This window comes from Cupressus sempervirens, chromosome 9, assembly GCF_028749045.1.
Source record: "Cupressus sempervirens isolate cs-2001-9-10 chromosome 9, ASM2874904v1, whole genome shotgun sequence".
NCBI classification, from domain to species: Eukaryota; Viridiplantae; Streptophyta; class Pinopsida; order Cupressales; family Cupressaceae; genus Cupressus; species Cupressus sempervirens.
In genome coordinates, this window is record NC_143126.1 from 516,527,728 (window position 1) to 516,541,433 (window position 13,706).

A 13,706-nucleotide genomic window follows, 5' to 3' on the forward strand; every position below is an offset into this window, starting at 1 on the left:
ATTCCATTTTACACTTTTTTTCTTCTCAATCACTTCCTTGGCATCACTCATAAGAATCTTTGGTCGATCTAGGGCTGGGTACCTGGTTACTCTATGAACAATCCTTTTTGTGATCTTGATAAGACCATCTTACAACCATAAACTACCATCATGCACTCGACTCAACACTAGCCTAATCCATTCTATTTTAAACACAGTGGGGAATTCTAGGGCACGAGTTAAACCTTTCCTCTCACCAATTTTGTTCAACGGTCCATTTTCACACAATTTCTCATAAGCCTCCCTCATATCCATGTCACCTATGGCTCCAATTTTGCAATTATAGCATTTCCTTAAGTCTTGAACCATTACAACCTTTGGGGGTATGATGGAAAGGGCTTTGGCTAGGTCATTCTTGTATGCAACCTCTGGGATTGGACAAAAATCAAGTCGTTTAACCTCCTTTGATACTAATTGGACTTCAAATGATTCCTTTTCCTAAGCTTTTCTAGAGCTAGATGCCATTTTACACAATCTAGGGTTTCAACACAAAGAAAACATGAAACTACATAGCTCCACACAATCGTAAATACCTTGAAATCAATGGAATTGTGCTTGGAATGTTGTTGAAATCTTTGTATACACTGGATTCAATACTTCAGATCAACTCTACGCTCGTTCTCATCTTTTCTCTTTGTTTGTAATGAGGAAAAATGAATGAAAATGTGATAATATACCTTATTTTCATTGCATTTAATGCTCAATACATTTACAACTATCCACTTGGCTTTTGAAGGATTCTACATTACTCAGCTTCCATTTTCTTTCCATTACTCAGCTTCAACTTAGATTTCTTCTTCACTCAGCTTTTTCTACCAACTCGGCTTCTACTATTTTGACAATCAACTCAACTTGTACTAAAATTTTACTCGATATCTAAGGGCAACTCGACAACACTTGTGATATCTTAAATTTTCAACTTTGAATCTTTGTTCATGTTGATCTATTCCTTTTTTTAGTACTTTCTTTTCTAGCAACTGATGTATGATAAAAATTTTGTAAATCAGTCCCTTATGCCTTTTCTTGCTTAGTTTGATGATGTGTTACCACTTGGCTTGTTAGGTGAAGTGATCCCTTCATTTGATGTGCTACTCCCATAATTCTTCTTCCATGTCTTGTTCATTTCTCCTTTGATGTGTTCAACATCTACCTTCTCTTTACCTTTGTCACTCTTTGAGTTGGGTGCCTTTGACTTGGTTGGCCAATTCCTACTAATATGACCAGTCTTCAAGCATCTGAAACATGTGGTTTGACTCAACCATCTTCTGTAATTCCCTCTGAAGTGTGTCCTTGTGCAATTTTTAGGAATGTATCTATATTCCTAACAGTAATGATAGCCATAACTGGTGTTATAGTCCCAATTGTAGTGATGACCATGGTTTCCTTCCTTTGTTGCCTAATTTGATGTCCACATAGGCTTTGATCTGGATTCAAAAAATCTATGTCCATACTTCTTGTAATTGTAGCAATGTCCTTCAAATTTTGGTGTTCTAACAATCCTAGTCCTGTAGTTATGTGCTTGATGTCCTTACTTTTTGCACTTATGACAATAACTTGCACTCTTAGGCTTATCATGTTGATGAGCATTCTTGCTCTTGAATACATTAGAAGTATGTCCCTTTTTACCATAGAAATGACAAGTGGGTTTAGTGTTCTTACATTTGTTATTCCTTTCTTCTACAGTCTTGGAGGATTCTACTTATTCAATGCTAATGTAACGTAGTCCTAAAATATCATTACTGGCCCTTGGTGATTTCAGTAGCTACTCAAAGTACTTGATGGCCTCATTGGGTTTATTGAAGCTTTCTGCAATCTACTTCTCTCTTTTCAGGTCATTTTGTAATTGTTCATTTTGCATCTTTGGTGTAGAGATCTCAATGTCCTTGACATTTAGTTCATGATGTGCTTTCATCATCTGACTCAGGGTGTCCAGCTGCATGTTTGAGATTCTTGCAAGCTCAATTGACTTTTCTTCTAGTTTTTTGGCAAGGTTTCACTTGTCTTCTTCTAGCATAGCCTTGTCTTCAATGGCTCTTTTGTTCTATTCAGTTACCTCACAAAGCATCATGGCTTGTGATTCTTGTTCAAGCTTAAGTATTCTAATTTCTTCTACTTGAGCTCTATTCTTCTCCATGAAGTCTGTTATTGCTACATCAAACTCTTTGGAATCTCCATTTGAAAATAGATTTGAGGTGTCAATATCCTTGTATTGTGTTTCATTCTTAGCTATGCAAATCTCTCTTCTTCCTTTTAAGTATTTCTTCGGTTCTCCTCTAGCTTCTTCCAAAGCATGTAAAGCAAGTCGTATGTCAATTGCCTGATTTTCTATGATCTTCTCAAGTTTGTAGACTTCCATTTTCATATCTTTTTCTCTAAGCTGTAATGCTCCTTCTTGTGAGAACTTGGCTCTGATACCAATTATTGGAATTAGCAAGTGGGAAGATTTTCTTCTAAGGAAGGGATGAATAAAAAGTAACTAACTTTAACCTTTTCAAATTCACTTAACTAAAACCATTCACATGCATCAAATTTATCTAATAAACATGAAAGTAGAGACATGCATGAAAATAGACAACACACAAATTTGGTAACCCATAAACCCTCCAAAATGAGAAGGTAAAACTAGGGTGGGGATGACACCCACAAAATATCACTGCAGCAATGTGTAACTATTCAAGGTTACAATGTTTGACTACTTCCAATGGTCTACCCTGTGAAAGGCCTATCATGTTAAAGACTTTACACTCTGTCAAAAGTGACCTAGTTAAAGGATTGCTAAAAGTAGGCCTGGTTAGAGGACTTTTGTACATTCATTTGGAATGAGACATTGTTAAAGGATTTACAAATGGTTGCTAGGCCAACCTAAGTCCATAGGATTTCCATATCTAATACAATTGCTAAAGAGTATTAGAAAATCTTTGACCTGATAGCTTTGTAATCTTCAATTGTTGATTCCATATCCTTGCTTAATCTTATATGTCACTTTGTGTGGTTTTGATACTCTATTCTTCAATAACTGGATTCTACAATGCTACTCTATTCTTCACTAAGTCTTTTAAATCCCCTCTAAATTTTACTGTCATTCACCCATACATCTCTCTCATCTGCTCATACAATGGGGTTTTATCATCCTTTTAAAGATTTTGAAGACTTAGGATTAGGTATGAATCTACGATCAATACTAAATCATCATTTGTTGCACTTTTCTTATTGGGTCCATGCCTTCTGCATTTTTCTTATTGGTTGCATGCTAATTGCATAGGTAAAGTGAAAGATTTGATCTTATCTTCAAGATCCTTTGTGATTCATTGCATGTCAGCTCCAAAAATGGTTTATATCTAAGTTTGTGAAGGCACAAACTCATATGTTGATTCTGTGTTACTCGACACACAGTAGTTGTTGATGCTTGGCACATTTAGAAAAATTGGCTTACTCAGCTCCCATAGAAATTCTATTTCACTCAACATCTATATTGACTTAGCACCTATACTTTGCTCAGCATCTATACATCACTTGAGACTTGAACTTCACTCAGCACATACTTGTTGCTCAACACCTGAAGTTCACTCCACACCTATTGAATTCTCTGGCTCAGTATACATTGTAGCTTAGCTTCTATATTATACTTGGCATTGACTAAAGAATTGGTTAAGTGTGTTGACACTCAAATGTCAAAACCATTCTGAGACCAACAGATTTGTCAAGCCTAGAATGGGAGAAGTGTTTTTTGCATGATCTAATCTCCATGATCGATCCTAACCACTCCTAAGTTATGGTCATTCCAAAAGACATGAAATACATGTTTCCTACCTCTTAGTTATCCAGCTGAAGGATTTTTTGCATTAATGGCACTGTTTCATGTGAAGATTAGGGTTTCTTCTAGTAAGGGTTGATGATTTCCATGCCTCTAAGGATGTACCAAATTTGATCTATCATCAAGATCTCACCTAATCACCCTCTAAAAATCTTAAATTCATGAATGGAGTTGTGAATGAATCTTTGAGTTGTGCTTGAACTATAAAAGTAGATTTTGCAACTCTTCTTAGGATCGGTCATTTTTTCTCTAATTCTATAACAGTAGTATTCTATGCTCTATTACTGTAATTTTCTTTTGTCTATAATGAATGTAATCCTTTACCTTACCTCATCCTCACATCAATATTAGTGCAAAATCTTCTTGCCTCTGTTGGTGTTTTGTTTTCATTCTTTAATTTGCATGATAGTATCTACTCTTGCATTTTGAATCTTATAGAGTGAAGTTCCTTCCTTGTCACATTTCATTTTGTTTCTAATAAATATATAACTATTGGATTAAGAAAAAGGTTGAATCAATGTATTTTGAGTTTGTGTTCATGAATAGTGCATTGTTAGGCAGAGATATGATTGAACACTCTATTTCGGTGCATCAGCTCCTTATGTTAGAATAGCTAGATTTTCTTTCATGCATTCCTTCTCCCCTTCCCTCTCCAAGTGTAGTTAAGTGCATCCTAATAGTAAAGGAAACTGACCTTCTCTATAAACTCAACTATATAGTTTAAGTCTCATAGCTTGGAGGTTGTTTCCATGTTACACAAGGCTACCTGAGAAGTATTCCATTAGGAAAGGGTGCAAGCTTTTGTGTCAATAGTTTTTGGCATGCCCGATGGGACTAATATTTAGAATATTTCAAAGTTTACTCATTTCAAAGAAGAATTTCAAGTTGATTTTGAGGAGATAGTTCTGCTCTCAATATTCTAGGCCTTCAAGAGGCTCATTTCCACAAAGAACTTGGTGACTCTACATCATTCACATCTAGTTTCAGACCATAGTTTTTGTGATTCATGCTCAAAGCTAAAACAAGGGCATCTTCTAGAGGTAAGTTTCAATACCAAGAGATTTCATTTTCAAATCCTAGAAGAAGAAATACTAGACTATCTTTATCACTAGTTAGGAGAGTAGTGGTAAATATACACCTATAAGATTTATCTCTACACCTCATGTTGTTAGATCTCAACCTAGAATACCATCTGCTCATATCAAAAGGCCACTTATTTATATGGCTATAGATCATAATTTTTCTACCTTTAGTTTCAAATGTCTACAATATACATGGTATTACTAAAGATGATGTTGATGTTAAGCTTCCAACCTCATCCTTGAAAGGAAAATCATTGCAATGGTATAGAGCTTTCCCTCATAAAATTATAACATATTGAGATGGGTTACGAGCATCCCTATGAAAATATTTTTAGGATAAGAGTGATCATCTTTCACTCCTAGAGCAGTTAATTACTATAAAAAGGGCACCCCATGACTACATGACTGACTTTAAGTATAGATTCCAAAAAACATGGGATGGAATACCCACTGCGGTAAAGTCTTCCCCTAGTAATGCTTTCTTAAATTATCTTAGATCCCTTAATAGTGACATAGCCATCATAGTGAAAACTATGGGAGGAGACACTCTACCAAGTGCTTATGAGGTTACCATCAAGGTAGAGAATCTTCTAATACAAGGAGTTAAGCTAGCTCCAAGGCCTCCAATTCCTTTCTTTCTTGATATGCCTAACCATCAACCTTCAATAGCCTCTATCCCTACAACTTCTACAAGTCAACCTATTTTTCTAGCCCTAGTAGCTTCCACATCTTCAAGTGTTTGTAGAGTTCAAAGAAATGATGCAGGCCTTGATGTTAAGTAATCATAAATTACAAGATCAAATCGCTAAAATAGGCAAGAAGTTACAGGATCAAGAAAAGAAGTTAGAGGATAACCTCTCTATAATAAAGAGGGTGGAAAATAAGGTGGTGACCCTAGAAAGGAAACAAGCTCAAAGCAACAAGCTTCCCCAACTCTAGTATCAAGCCCCTATGAATAATAGGCCCCAAAATCAAAATTAAAATTATGCCCCTGCTGCCAATACAAATCAAAACAGAGCCTTGGTTCCCCAAAATAACTTTTCTTGAGAGAAAGATTTATGTCCTTCTTGCAACTATTCCTATGCTTGTTGTATGTGTAAGAAGGAAAAGTCTTACATGGTATTGACTACTCAAGAGCAAATAATTGGGCAAAAATATAATGTTAGCCAATCTTCTAATGGCTTTCATACACAAAAACAAGTTGATTGCTCCTTTATGAACTATCAACCAGAGGAGTATTGCCATGCCAATCATGATGTTATAGCTCAAAATACCAGGAGCAAAAGAAGAGTTGTTGAAGATGCTACACCCCTATCACCTAATCAAGCTTCAACTTCAAACTCTGCTATATATGTGCTAGTGATGAATGTCCAACCCAATGCTACTCCTTAGCAAAAGCATAGCACAAGAAATAAGGATCTTATTCAAGCTCAAGTTATCCATATAGCTCCCAAAGTTTCAACTAGAGCAACTAACACTCCTTTCAATATGGTGGATCAAATCAAAAAGACTAATGTCAATATCTCCATGTGAGATGTTGTTACCACTATACCATCACAAAAGGAACTATTGTAGAGGGAGTTAGAGAACATAGAAGAAAAGGATCAACTACCTAGAGAGGAGAATGCAATAAGCTTGGTGTAGCCATCAAAGGAAGGAGAAGTGAGTAAGAAGATTAAACCTAGACCATTTTATGTTTCTATGATTATAGGAGATAAGCTAGTCCACAAGTGCATGATTTATTTAGGGGCTAGTAGTTCAGTGATGCCTAAAAGTGTAGCTGATTTCCTTGGTATCAAGTATGATCCCATAGTCAAGGATGTCCTTCAGTTGGATTATAGCTCATCAAGATTGTAGCAATCCTAAGAAATGTGAGATGGCATTGCATGCTTGTCCTGGTTGCACTATAATCCAAGGCATATTAGTAGCTGAGGTAGAACCTTATTTTTTCATCTATCTTTCTAGAGACTTCACTACACAAATAGGAGGTCACATTGCAGCAAATTGGTCATATATGTTCTTCAAGACAGGATATGGAACAAGAACTTGTTTAATAGTAGAACCTTTAGCCCTTAACCACATAGAAACTTATATTCTAAGGCCTATAAATATGAATCGTACAATTAGGAAGGAGGCTAAAGTGCACATGTCCCATGAGCCTATTGCTTCATTGGAAAAAGTGCTTGATTATCTTTTGGATTAGTGGTTCACTGCTTATCATTTCAATCCAACATCAAAGGCTCTAGAAATAGGCCTTGACACATACTGCATATTGGAGAATGACACTTCTATTCCTAGCCTCATGAAGAGAGAAGAAGATAATGGTGGGTTATGGATCATGTTTTTTGGTAGTTCAAGGAAGAAGAATGGTTCATGGGCTGGTGTCATGTTGATTTCTCCTAAATTGGAGAAGTACTATTTTTCTCATAGGCTCCAATTCAGCTATACTAACAATGTGGTAGAATATGAGGCTCCAATCCAAGGCCTTCAACTAGCACAAAGGAGGAACATCAAATCTTTGAAGGTCTATAAGGATAGTGAGTTGGTTGTTCATCAAGTTAGAAATCAGAATATCATAAAGAATAACTTTCTCAAATCTTACAAGCATAGAGTATGGGATTTTCTTGAAGGTTTTCAAGCATTTAACATCCAAAGTTTTCCTAGGACAGAGAATAAACACATTGATAGGCTTTCCACAAATGGTGTCTCTTATGATGTACTAGAGCGCATCAAAGATGATAAGGAGCAATAAATAAAAATTATTGTGAGGCCTATTGTTCTTGATAATTGCACAAATTGGCAGGTGTTTGATTTCGATGTGCAAATTGTTAGTTTCCTAAAGAATGAGATAGAATTTTTGGAGAGAAATCAATCTAAATTACATAACCAATATGGTGATCAAATCATCAACCTTACCTCTAATAAGTTTCCTAAGGTTCTAATCACATTAGAAAGTGTTTTCAATCTTGATAACTAAGCAAAGGGTAGAGGTATGAATCTAGCTACCAGTAAGAATGATCATGTACCTGTCATTGTTGTTGATAGAAGAACTCTCAATATGGGAAAGGTGTGCTCTAAAACCAAACAAGAAAATGTTGTTCATCTATCTCAAGAGTTTAATGATATATTTTCCTAGACATATGATGATTTAAAGGGTTTTGACCCAAGTCTATTTCAGCATATCATAGATTTGAATGATAATTCCAAACCAATCAAACAAAAATAGAGGCCATTCAATCCTAGAATTGAACCATTAATGAGAAAAGAGTTATCCAAGTTAATAAAGGCCAATATTATACTCCCTATCAGTCATTCTTCTTGGCTAGCTAACCTTGTTCCTATTAGGAAGAAGAATGGGGAGATTAGACTATGTGTAGACTTTAGAGATCTAAATCAAGCCTCTCTTAAGGATGACCACCCTCTCCCTTCCATGGAGTAGATATTATCTAAAGTTGGTGGTTTAAAGATATTTTCTTTCTTAGATGGGTTCTCTGGTTATAACCAAGTACTAGTCAAGGAGTCTGATAGGTACAAGACAACATTCACAACCAAATGGGGCACCTATGCCTATAGTAAAATGCCTTTTGGACTAACTAATGCATGTGTCACATTTCAATAGGCAATGGAGATGGCCTTAAAGAACATGAATGAAATATTTGTGTTGGTCTACCTTGATGATATCACAATCTATTCCAAGAATGTAGTAGACCATTTCGTGCATCTTAGACAAGTGTTTATAAGATGTAGAGAGTATGGTGTGTCCCTAAACTCAAGTAAGTGTGTATTTTCCACTAATCAAGGAAAAATACTGGGGTATATTGTCTTTAAGGATGGTTTGACCATTGATATAGAAAGAACAAAGTCAATCCTTGCTCTCTCACTCCTTACTCATAAGAAAGGGCTGAAAAGTTTCCTTGGTAGGATTAATTTTTTGAGGAGATTCATTCCTAATTTAACTACCATGGTGAAACCTTTTACTGGTATGCTCAAGAAGAATATGGTCTTTTTATGGACCAAGGAATGGAAAACGAGTTTTGAAAAAATCAAGGCAGCCATACCCTCAGCCCCAACTCTCATTAATCCAAACTTTGATAAAGATTTCATTATTTACACAATAGGATGTGAGTCAAGTTTTTCTGTTGTTTTGAATCAATCAAATGATAAGGATGAAGAACAACCCATTGCATTCTTTAGTGAAGGGCTGAAGGAGTATGAAGATGAGTATAGTTATGTGGAGAAGCAAGCCCTTACATTCATAAGATCTTTGAAGAAGTTCAGACATCTTTTATCCTGAAACAAGATCCATTTGCTAGTGCCTCATGCTAGTGTGAAGGATTTCCTCTTAAGCAAAGACATCAATGAGAAAGTGGAAATCCAAATCACTGAGTTGGTAAGAGGGAAAGGATTGTGCATGAAGATGATCTCATCTCATGAATCTAGTGAAGAATGGGCCTTAGTATTGGCACAGCAACAAGAAGTGAGAAATGATAATCCAAGGAGTTAGATAGATGACATGATGACCTTCTTTTTAGGCAATGGATATCCTTAGGGATTAGATGGGGAAAAAAGAAGATAGTTCAAATTATAGTCCATTCCTTATGCCATAGTTGATGGTATTATTTTTAGGAGGGACTTCAATAGAATGCTGCTAAGTACATGATGGCTATGATGGTGGCCTCTATTCAACAAGAACCATTTCCATGAAAATAATGAGATTTGGTTACTACTAGCAATATTTTTTCCATGATTGCCATAGGTATGTAAGAAAGTGTGAAAAATGTACCTTCTTTTCAAGTAAATAGAGACTTGTAGTTCTTCCCCTGCATCCTGTTCAGGTAGATTAGGCATTTGCTAAGTGGGGATCAGATTTCATTGGTCCCATTAATCCTCCTTCCAACTTTGGTCATAAATGGATTCTAGCCACTATAGCTTACTTTACTAGATGGACAGAGGTAGTTTCATTAAAGGATGCTACTGAGAATTCAGTTGTTGAGTTCTTGGATGGAGTTATCACAAGGTTTGGTGCTCCCTCAACCATTATTTTAGATAAAGAAAAATCATTTGTAGGAGCTAAAATTTGTGCATGGGCAATAGATCATGGTTATTTGAGTACATCTTCCAACTACTATCCTCAAGGTAATGGCTTGGTTAAGTCCTCCAATAAGAATTTGATCAAAACCATTAAGAGGACTATTGAAGATAATCAAAGGTGTTGGCACCAAAAATTGAGAACTGCCATTTGGGATAACAAAATAACACCCAAAAAGGCTATTGGAAACTCACCTTTAATGTTGGTGTATGGTAGGGAAGCAAGACTTCCTATCTTCTTGGAGTTTCCATCCCTAGAATTAGCCCATTAATTGGAACTAATTGAAATGATGATATCTCTATAGGAATTGTAGAATTGATGGAGTTGGAAGAGAAGAGACAACAGACCATGCAAACCTTAGAAGCACACCAACAATAGACCAAGAGGAGCTTTGATAGGAAGGCTAAATTCAGAAATTTTAAGGAAGGTGATCTTATGCTAAAATGGGATGCAGAAAGAGCAAAAATGGAGAGGCACTCAAAATTTGATGTATTATGGAGTGGTCCCTATGTGATTATTAGTTGCAAATAAGAAAATTCTTTTTAGTTAAGCAGGTGTGATCATGAAATTTTGCCTATTCTAGTCAATGGAATATATCTTAAAACTTGCTTCTGATAGACATGAATATGCATGTACATATTTATATAGTTTGCTTTCTATTTATTCTGTTTTCCTAGAAGTGCATGAGAACATGGTGTCTTTGAAGTCTAGTTGAAGAGGTTACAGAGGGTTGTTTCCTAGTTTTATAGTTGTAGAAGGGTGGTTTTGGGGTTTTGAAAAGTGGGTCTTCATGTTTTTTATGACTCTGTAGTCCAATGGATGCTCTAGGTCACTAGTCTTATACATAATAGGCTAGCACCCCCCCCTAAGTCACAAGAAATGTTAATCATATTTTCCCTCCCACTAAATATTTGAATTTAAATGATAGCAACAGGTCCAATGGTTACATTCAAATATTTGATTATTAAATAATGCCAATAGAATATGAAATAAATGAAATAAACTTTAATATTTCCACATAAGCATAGGTTTATTTCATGGCCCCCACAACTTTCTTTACCATCAGATCCTCCCAAATCTATGGCAATCGCTTTCCCACATTATGAACATGCTCAAACTTTAGCAAATGTGGGAAAGCAAGGTTTCACCACATGGAGCTGGTGGACCCATTCCTATTAGGGCCACAATAGAAAGCTTTTCAAATAGCTTGGAGACATGTCAGGGCACATTGGTATTTTGTCATTGTTTCATTGGGAAATATTGATGATTGGGCTGGATCTAACATAGATTTTGTGGAACCGTTGATCTTCTAGAGAAGATGGTTATCGCTTCCCCACTTCTTGAAGTTGCAAATTTTTTTAGGAATGTGGGGAAGTGACATCGTGCCATGTGTACTTGTGGTTCTATTCTTTAGTATGGGTTGTTAGGGTTGAAATTTAGGTGCCAGACAGTTTGCTAAGGTGGAAGATGCTAGTTATTTTATGTTGATTCATCAAGGGTCTATGTGTTCAGTGAGGTGGATGTTGAGTTTTTTGTGGGCTCGAAAGTATCTAAGGCAAATACAATAATTATACAAATTTCCATGATCATCTGATCTTAAGGGATCAACGTTCATCACTTTTCCACATTTTGAAGTTGAGAGGATTTTAAATAATGTAGGGAACCCACAAATGGCCACATATCTTAGCAGGTGCCATTAAGAAGGTAACAATAGTAGTTACATTGTGATTAGGTCACAGCCTCCTAGAGAAATTTTGATTAAGTTGAAAAGGTAGTGGTTAGTGAGCTAATAAGGCAGTCAACTTGTGAGCACTTGATGAGTTGAAAAAAAGAAATAAAATGATTAGTCCATGTGGCTCATCCTGGTTGCTTGACCCAGTTGATTGTTGTTTTTGTTGATTTGTCGAGCTAGGAATGGAATAAGTAAGTCTTTTCTGCACGATCTGATCTCCATGATCAATCCCAACCACTCCTAAGTTATGGTCATGCTAGAAGACATGAAAGACATGTTGCTTGCCTACTAGTTATCCATTTGAAGGATTTTTTGCATTAATGGTGTCGTTTCGTGTCAAGATCAAGCCTTATTCTAGTCAAGGTTGATGATTTCTACACCTCTGAGGATGTACCAGATTCTATCTATCATCCAGATCTCATCCAATCACCCCTTGACAATCTTAAATGCATGAATGGAGTTGTGAAGTAATCTTTGAGTTATGTATGAACTATAAAAGTAGATTTTGCAACTCTTCTTAGGGTTAGTCATTTTATCTCTGATTCTATAGAAATGGTATTATATGATAGACTATAATTTCCTTTTTTTTATAATGAATACAATCCTCTACCTTACCTCATCCTCCATCAATATTAGTGCAAAATCTTCTTACCTCTGTCAGTGTTTTGTTTTCTTTCTTCAATCAGCATAACAATATCTACTCTTGCCTTTTGAATGTTATAGAGTGAAGTTCCTTCCTTGTGGCATTTCATTTGGTTTCTGATCAGTATGTAACTGTTAGATTAAGAAAAAGTTTGAATCAGTGTATTTTGAGGTTGTGTTCATGAATATCGTATTGTTAGGTAGAGATATGACTGAACACTCTATTCTGGTGCATCATCCCCTTAGGTTAGAATAAGTACATTCTATTTCATGCATTCCTTCTCCCTTTCCCTCTCCAAGTGTAGTTAGGTGCATCCCAATAGTAAAGGAAACCGGCCTTCTCTAGGGACATAACCTCACAATTCAAGTCTCATAGCTTGGAGGTTATTTCCATGTTACACAAGGCTACCTAAAAAGTATTCCCTTAGGCAAGGGTAAAATATTTTGTGTCAACACAAACCATACCCTTTTATGATATCAAAGGAAAACCATTTCTTCAAGTTCTCCATTAAGAAATGCTAACTTAATATCTATATGACAAAACTTAAAAATTTGGTTAGCTGCATATGCCAAAAGTATTCCTATTGTCTCAAATCTAGAAAAAGGTGCAAATGTTTCCTCAAAATTAATTTCTTCTTTCTATGAATCATCTAAAGGATTTGAAGTTACTAAAGAGAAAGAACTTTGAGAACCATCAACCTAGTGCACAAATAGATCTGAGAAAAGAAACACCAAATCACCCTGTCAACCTAAAGATGCAAGGAACCAATTCTATGAAAGATTATTTTTATGTAATGAACTTGGATGCATGAAGATAGAAAGCATAGGTAAGTATTCTAAACTCTTTTCTGGCTATTTTTATTATGGTCATATAGTTGGTGAATGTAGGAAAACTAGATTTGATAATAGTAAGCATGAAAGGACTAACGCTACACTTAGTAAACCTTTTGGAACAATTGATATTATTATAAATAGAGTTATGTGTTATAGGTGCAACAATTCTAGCCATATTACTAGATATTGTATATTGTAGACTAATCAATTTGAACCTAGATATGGAAACATAGTCATCACATGTTATTCTTGCAACAACATAGGACACATAACAAGATTTTTTAGATTCACTGGCTTTCGAAACAATATGAGAACATTCAATATGAGATCATAGATTATGAAAACACATAATCCTAGCAGGAATGTGAATACAAGTGCAAGGAAGAATGAGAATGTAAAGGGAAAGCAAGGAGAAATTATTTCTAAGACATTTGTTAGAGAAGGAACACCAGAAAACACTAAAGTATGTAATGA